An 8062-nucleotide genomic window follows, 5' to 3' on the forward strand; every position below is an offset into this window, starting at 1 on the left:
GAGGGTTTGGGTCTTCCAAACCTGATGTATTACTACTGTGCGGCGAATGTGGAGAAGGTGCGGAGCTAGGTCAGAGGGGTTGATTCCCAGTGGGTCAGAATGGAGGAGAGTTTGTTCAGGCGGTCGGGATTGAAAGCACTAGCAACAGCGCCGCTCTGGATAGCCCCGGGGAAATACTCAGGGAGTCCAGTAATAATAGCTTCATTGAGAATTTGGAGGCAGTTTCGCCAACACTTTGGGTTGGGGGCAGGGTCAAGGGAAATGCCGATTCGGGTGAATCACAGATTTGAGCCAGGGAGGTGGGATGGAAATTTTCGGAAATGGGAGGAGAAGGGGATTAAGACACTAAAATATTTATTTCTGAGGGGTCGGTTTGCAGGATTGAAGGAGCTAGAAGCGAAGTATGGGCTGGAGCAGGGGGAAATGTTTAGATACATGCAGGTTTGAGATTTTGCCAGAAAGGACATACAGTGCTTCCCGGTGGAGCTGGCCTCCACATTGCTGGAGGAGGTGCTGACGACAGGGGGACTGGAGAAGGGGGTAGTGTCAGCGGTTTACAGAGCTATTTTGGAAGAGGAGAAGACACCACTGGAAGGGATCAAAGCAAAGTGGGAGGAAGAGTTGGGAGAGGATATGGAGATGGGGTTCTGGTGTGAGGTGCTCCGGAGAGTGAATGCCTCCACCTCGTGCGCGAGGTTGGGGCTGATACAGCTGAAGGTGGTATACAGAGCACACCTCACGAGGGCGAGGATGGGCCGATTCTTTGAAGGAGTAGAAGATGTGTGTGAATGTTGTGGGGAGGGGGTGGGGGGGGACCGCTAATCACGTTCATATGTTTTGGTCCTGTCCAAAGCTAGAGGATTATTGGAAGGAGGTTTTTAGGGTAATTTCTAAAGTGGTGCACGTGAAACTGGACCCGGGCCCCCGGGAGGTATATTCGGGGTGTCGGACCAGCCAGGGTTGGAAACGGGTGAGGAGCCAGATGTTGTAGCCTTTGACTCGTTGATCGCCCAAAGGCAGATCCTGGTAGGTTGGAGAGCAACCTCTCCACCCTGTGCCCTGGCGTGGCAGGGGGACCTGTTGGAATTCTTGACTCTTGAGAAGGTTAAGTTTGAACTGAGGGAAAGGATGGAGGGGTTCTACAATTCATGGGCATTATTCATTATGCACTTTCAAGAACTGGATAACATCGAACATTAGTTGGGGCGTGTGGGTGGAAGGGTTGGGGGGAGGGGGGCTGTGTGTGTAAATGGCGACTATGGGTGATCCCTAATTCCTTTCTGTCATTTGATTGTGTGAACATGCGGGCTAATATTTGGTGGGAGGATGGGATCATTGTTATTGATATGGGGATTGACATATTTGTTACTGATTATTGTTTATTGTTGGTGGGTGTAAATTTGGGAGAAAATGTGAAAAGGACGAGAATAAAAAAATAATTTTAAAAAAAGGATGGTAGGCACAACGTCCTGCGCAACAATCGAGAAGATGCATTTGTCTTTCAGTATGCATGTCCCCCCCCCCCCACCCCCCGATGTGCTGGTCATGGACAACGGCACTCCGTTCACAAGTGAGGAGTTTGCGAGGTTCATGAAGATGAATGGCATACGCCATATCCGCACCGCTCCATACCACCGGCTTCCAATGGGTTGGAGGAGCGCGCAGTGCAGACATTCAAACAGGGCCTGAAGAAGCAATCTTCCGGGTTTATGGACACGAGACTGGCTCGTTTTTTGTTTTTGTACAGGACCACCCCACATGCGGTGACTGGGGAAGCGCCCACGGAACTCCTAATGGGCCGGAGACTTCGCACCCACCTTAGCATAGTTTTCCCGGACATTGGCGCAAACGTACGCCGCACTCAAGAATGGCAGGGACATGGCCTTTCTCGACATCAGCCGATTCGGCAGTTTGCGCCCGGTGACCCAGTATTCGTTCCAAATTTTGCTGGTGGTGCCCAGTGGGTCCCTGGCGTTATCTTTTGTCGAACAGGCCCTATCTCTTACCAGGTGCACCCTAGGGTCGTCTACAGCGCAAGCATGTAGACCACGTTCGGGGCCCTATCTCTTACCAGGTGCAAGCCCAGGGTCGGCTCCAACACAAGCATGTAGACCACATTCGGTCCAGAAGACCGTTTTGTCGAAAGGTTTCCTGCCCCCGGAGCTCACATCTACAGCTGCGGAGATCAGACACAGTGGTGAGTATTCCTCGCAATCTTCTTCTGGTGCTGCACTCAAAGACTGCGCAGGTCATTGCAGAACCGCGTGGAGATAGGGACGCCGAGATGACGGAGGCAGTGGACTCCGACTCTGAGATGGAGACACAGGACGCCTCAGAGGGGGCCCCATGGGCCGTGGATGTACAACCGTTACGCCGTTCATCACGGAAGCGCCATTCTCCATCTCGTTACACGCCGCACGATCCAGTGCCTCATGCAAATGGTGCCCGGCCTGTGGCAAAACCAGTCCGACGCCCTCCTTCGCCAGGGTCTTCGGTGGATTCCTTGGACTTTGGAGGGGGGGGATGTTATAACCTGCCTGCTTACCACTGGCTGGGGGCTAATGGCAATCCCACAATCCTTAGGGAGTATGAGCTTCCCCAATGAGGGGGGCGGAGAAGAGTTGGCCAGTATGGAACCAGCTAGAGAGGAGTGAGCAGCAAGAGAGTACTGCTGCTGCTGTTGTTGTGTGGTGTGTGATATATATGTGTGTGAGTAATTGTAAATAAATGTTATTTCTGTCTATTCTACAAACTCTTGCTGGATTCTTCGTGGCCCTCACAAAACAACTCTTCTTCCCACGGTCAACTGGAAAGTGAATAAACCCTTAATTCTCCAACTGTATCATATTTGACTGCCAAAAACCTTCTTGTTACCGCCGACATTGAAGGTAAGCGGAGATAAAGTTTTCAACCCTGTTTGTTAGTCTGTTCATCTGTAAGCAATATATATCAAGAATAATGGACAGATTTCAACAAAGTTTGGCTTGGGTTTGGCTCAAGGAAGAATGAATTTGTTTTTGGTGCAAGTGCGATCTGGATCCTGGAATTTTTTTTGAATGTTTGTGGGGATTGTCTCAGCTGCAGTGGTGGCATTTGTCACAGCTATCAAAATGAGAGCAGAGTTTTCAAAGCAGGTTGTCGGATGTCAATTAGTCTGAAATCTCCGTAATGAAACTCCTAATAAAAACATTTGTTATTTTAGCTTTGTAGTTACAGATTATCAACCGGGCAGGGAAACATTCCAGAAAGAGCAGTACAATTATTATAAAACTGAGTTAACACAGTGGGGCAGAAGTATCTGTTCTATTGAGTTTCAACTTCATTGTTACCAATGTTTTTACATCTAAGAAATGTAAAGAATTCATAGAAAATGAAAATAAACACACTTTCTCTCCAACGGAGCTATGAGTTCCCTCCTAGCTTGCTCACAGAAGTATATCCCAGAGATTAATTTTTAATTACCAGAGATTCAACAACAATTATAGATGGTTGGAAGCCCCACAATAATGACAACAGTTTCCTTTATGTAGTGGTAGGGATAGGGGCAGTACTAAACCTAAATTCAATCCTGTCCTCACTTACTACCCATCTCTCGAACATAATTTCTGAAAGAGCCATCAGCCAACAGAACCAGAAGTGATTATCCTCTCTATAATTCAAACACACTAAAGGACAATTGTAATGTCTCCAGCTCCCCCAGACTGAGATCAGTTATTCAGCACACAAGTCAGGATCAGGAATCAAGTAAGGACCTTCGTGGTTGATTTGGCACAAATAATTCACTGAATAAACTCACTTAATTATTGAAGGAACTATGCTTTAACTTTTAACAGTAATTTGACATGTGACAGTAATTAAGTCACAAAGGTATATTAACATACCTAATGGTTTTATGCATAAATCTGCAGAACAGAAAGGATTTAGAAAAAAGCCAAGATGTTGCTGGCTTCAGCTGGGGCAGGCACCGGGATGTTGAAATGGATGCCTTTGGGCTAGGGAGGGTCAAGGCAACATCTTTGCTTTTAATCATTATCTCAAGACACCTAATGATTTGCCCTGTTCCAAAAATGTCTCATGATAGTGATCAGGTGAGGACAGGATCTGGCTTGGCTGTGAAACCTTTGCGGTTGAATAGCTTGTGGCACTCGTTATCTAAACATAACCATGACAAAGAGACAAGAACAGAAAATACTGGGCAATCTCAGCAGGTCTGACAGCATCTGTGGAGAGAAAAGGGAGCTAAGAAGGGGCTGGGGGCACTGTGGGCGGGGGAGGTGGTCCGAGCGCACAAGCCGGCCAAAGGGGGGACACTATTTCGCAGGCCGGGTCCGCAAGCAGCCTCCGCCATGTAGCACAGCGCAGCCGCAGAATTCTCCAGGCAATTATCCGGGCCGTATCGGCAGCTAGAGCCGTAATGCTCTACGCTGGCGGCATGCTAGGCCCCAGCCAAATGGAGGATCAGTGGCCGTTTTACGCCATTTTACGCCGGCGTGGGGACATAGCCTCAGGATTGGAGAATCCAGCCCGTGGTGTGGTATCACCCAGCCATCTTAATCAACCTCCACCCTGAAGCAGAACATATCCCGAGTTCTGATTTCATATAAAATGTAATCTCTCTTTCGACACTGCGAATTGCTGCATAAGGTTGATGGCCGAGACAAATGAGGCACCAACAGAGGTAGCCACGGGGAACTACATAGACAGGATTTCCACCATCGCGGAGTTATGGATAAAACCCACCAACATGACGGATGACCCGGGGGCACAGGGAATGCTTGCCAAGCACACTCAAGCATTCGCAAGCCGCAAACATGACTGTGGTCAGATGATTGGGGAAGCCTTTATAGAAGGCCCCAATCCAAAACCCCAACGAGAGTACAGCTTCCCCAAACTAGCCAAGGGAGAGGTGGCCAAAGTAATATGCAACATCCCAGTTTATGCAACAGGGAGTCCTGCCTCCACCAATAATTCCCTGATTTGGCCGGTGAGAAACCGGACGAGTCATGGAGGCTGATGATCGATTACCAGGAACTGAACTGAACCACCCCAATCACAGCCTCCACGGTAGCGACCAGCCCTGAGGCAAGCCATGTGCTTCACGATGCTGGACATCAGGAACCATTTCTGGTTGATCCCCTTAGACTGGAAATGTCAGGTAGGTTTGCCTTCACGTTTCAGGGGCGGCAAACACTTGGACGTGCCTGCCACAGGGCTTCCATCACTGACCCTCCATATTTCACCACACACTCGCAAAGGGTCTGGAAGCGTTTTCAAAACCCAAATGTTTGGTTCAGTATGTAAACGATCTCCTCCCGATCAAAACCAGGAGGGAGCACCTTAAACTGATGAAGGAATTACTGAACCTCCTCACTATGCTCGGTCTAAATTGCAACAACAAGAAAGTGCAGATTTATTTTTAATAAAGGGCAATTTAGCGTGGCCAATCCACCTACCCTGCACATCTTTGGGTTGTGGGGGCGAAACCCACGCAAACATGGGGAGAATGTGCAAACTCCACACGGGCAGTGACCCAGAGCCGGGATCGAACCTGGGACCTCGGCGCCGTGAGGCAGCAGTGCTAACCACTGCACCACGGTGCTGCCCGAAAGTGCAGATTATGAGATCATAGCTCTCATACTTGGGGACAGTCGTGACTGAGGGGAAACATGACATAGAAAGGCAGTGGAGTGAGTTGCTAACAAGCCTTTCCCTGTCCGAGGTCGTGAGCTTGTTATGTTCCTTTCTAGGCTTGATGGGGTACTGCCGAAAATATACTGACCGTTTTGCCACCAAAGCCACCCCCCATCTTTCGGACCTCCTGAAGAAAAATGCCCCGTGGGAGTGGACGGAGCACCACAGACAGGCTGTCTCGGAGCTAAAACAGGTCCTAGCGCAGGCCCCTGCACTGCACGTACTTAACCCGGACCTCCCCTTTGCTCTGGAAATAGCAGCTACGGACAGCACACTTGTAGTCGCATTTCTGCAGGAGTGCCACGGGAGTCTCAGGACAGTGGCCTACGCTTCCCGGCTCCTACCCCAGTCAAACAGGGTTTCTCAGTATGCGTAAAGCACCTTTTAGTGGTTGTCTGCACGGTACAACATTTCAGTTACATCTTAGGCCAAACTCCATTGACCATTCTCACGAAGCACACTCCCATCCAGTTATTGTTGGACGCCTGGACTAAATAATGGACTGTTGGTCAAACCCGTTGTTATAACCTGCCTGCTTACCATTGGCTGGGGACTAATGACAATCCCACAATCCTGTGGGAATATGAGCTTCCCCAATGAGGGGGGCAGAGAAACCATTAGTAAACTCCATGTATAAATAAAGCTGGCCAGTTTGGAACCAGCAGGAAGGAGTGTGCAGCAAGGGAAGTTGCTGCTGCTGTTATATATATATATGTTATTGTAAATAAATGTTATTACTTTGTATCCTTAAAACTCGTGCTGGATTCTTCGTGGCCCTCACAAAACTGGCGACGAGGGTTAAAGTGAATAGCTGTCTACACTGCTGAAGCCACCTCCCTGGATTTTTGTTGGATACAGGTTGGAAGTTGTTTTCTATTCTACCATGCCTCTGTACGGACGTTTGGATGTTTTTGATGCTGCGCTGGAAAGCTGGAACCAGTACGCACAACGGACGGTTACTTTTTCCGGGCAAACAATATCACCGAAAACGAGCGCCAGGTGGTCATATTGCTCACCGCCTGCGGCCCGCATACGTTTGGGGTGATTAGGAGCCTTACGTACCCAGCTGCGCCGGACACCAAAACATTTGCTGAACTTGTGAATGTAGTGGGGCAACATTTTAACCCAACCCCGTCCATGATAATCCAGCTTTACCGGTTTAATACCGCTGAGACCCCTGGAGAATCCCTTGCCGAGTTTCTATCCAGGCTATGCAGGATTGCGGAGTACTGTGACTATGGTGAGACCTTGTCAGAAATGTTACGCGACCGTTTGGTTTGCGGTATTAACAAAGCGGCCACCCAGAGAGAGTTGTTAGCTGAGCCAACATTGACTTTTCAACAGGCTATTCAAATAGTATTGTCCCGAGAGAGTGCAGAACGCGAAGTGCAGGAGCTACAGGGAATGGAAGTGCATGCCTTGGGCGCAACCCCTTCCATCCGAAAACGTCCCCCCGCACTCCTGCGGTACCTTGGGCGAGGCGACGTCCGAACTGATGCCAGTGGCCATCGGACATTCCCCCCCCGAAAGGAGCCTTCTCCAGAACCAATGGATGAGGAGCCATGTCCGTGTCAGACTTGTAGGCGCCAACCCCGTCGCGGACGCCGGTCCTGGGGGCGCCAGAGGCGCCGTTGTTCCGACCGAAACTGGGACCAGCCCAGGTGCCGTACCTTCCATGTGGATGAACCTACAGCGACTACTCATGAGGACGTGGAGACGGAGGACGACTGCCTGCAGCTGCATTGTGTGGCAGCTCCCCGCGTGGCCCCCATTAAGGTGACAGTATGGGTCAATGGTCACCTGCTTGAGATGGAGTTGGACACTGGCGCAGCGGTCTCCGTGATCGCCCAGAGGACATTGGACCGCATCAAGCAGGGTATACAGACCCTTACATTAACCGACTCACAGGCCAGGTTGGCCACCTACACGGGGGAACCGCTGGACATTGCAGGAACTACAATGGCCCCTGTTGTTTATGGATGCCAGGAGGGGCATTTCCCACTTATCGTGGTGCGCGGCCATGGGCCCAGCCTGTTGGGTCAGGACTGGTTGCGCCATTTGTGATTGCAATGGCAGCACATCCTCCAAACAGTTTCTGAAGGATTGACTTAGGTGCTAGGATGATACCCAGATGTATTCCAGCCTGGTTTGGGGAAAATAAAAGGGGCCGTAGCCCGTATCCAAGTCGAACCAGGAGCCACACCGCGCTATTTCCGGGCGCGCCCAGTGTCTTACGCCTTGCTCGAGAAGGTAGAAAGGGAGCTCACTTGTTTGGAGAGTTTGGGTATTATCAGGCCCGTCCGTTTTGCTGACTGGGCAGCACCAATTGTACCTGTAATGAAGCCAGATGCCACAGTTCACTTGTGTGGCG

The sequence above is a fragment of the Scyliorhinus torazame genome, chromosome 6 (assembly GCF_047496885.1).
Source record: "Scyliorhinus torazame isolate Kashiwa2021f chromosome 6, sScyTor2.1, whole genome shotgun sequence".
NCBI classification, from domain to species: Eukaryota; Metazoa; Chordata; class Chondrichthyes; order Carcharhiniformes; family Scyliorhinidae; genus Scyliorhinus; species Scyliorhinus torazame.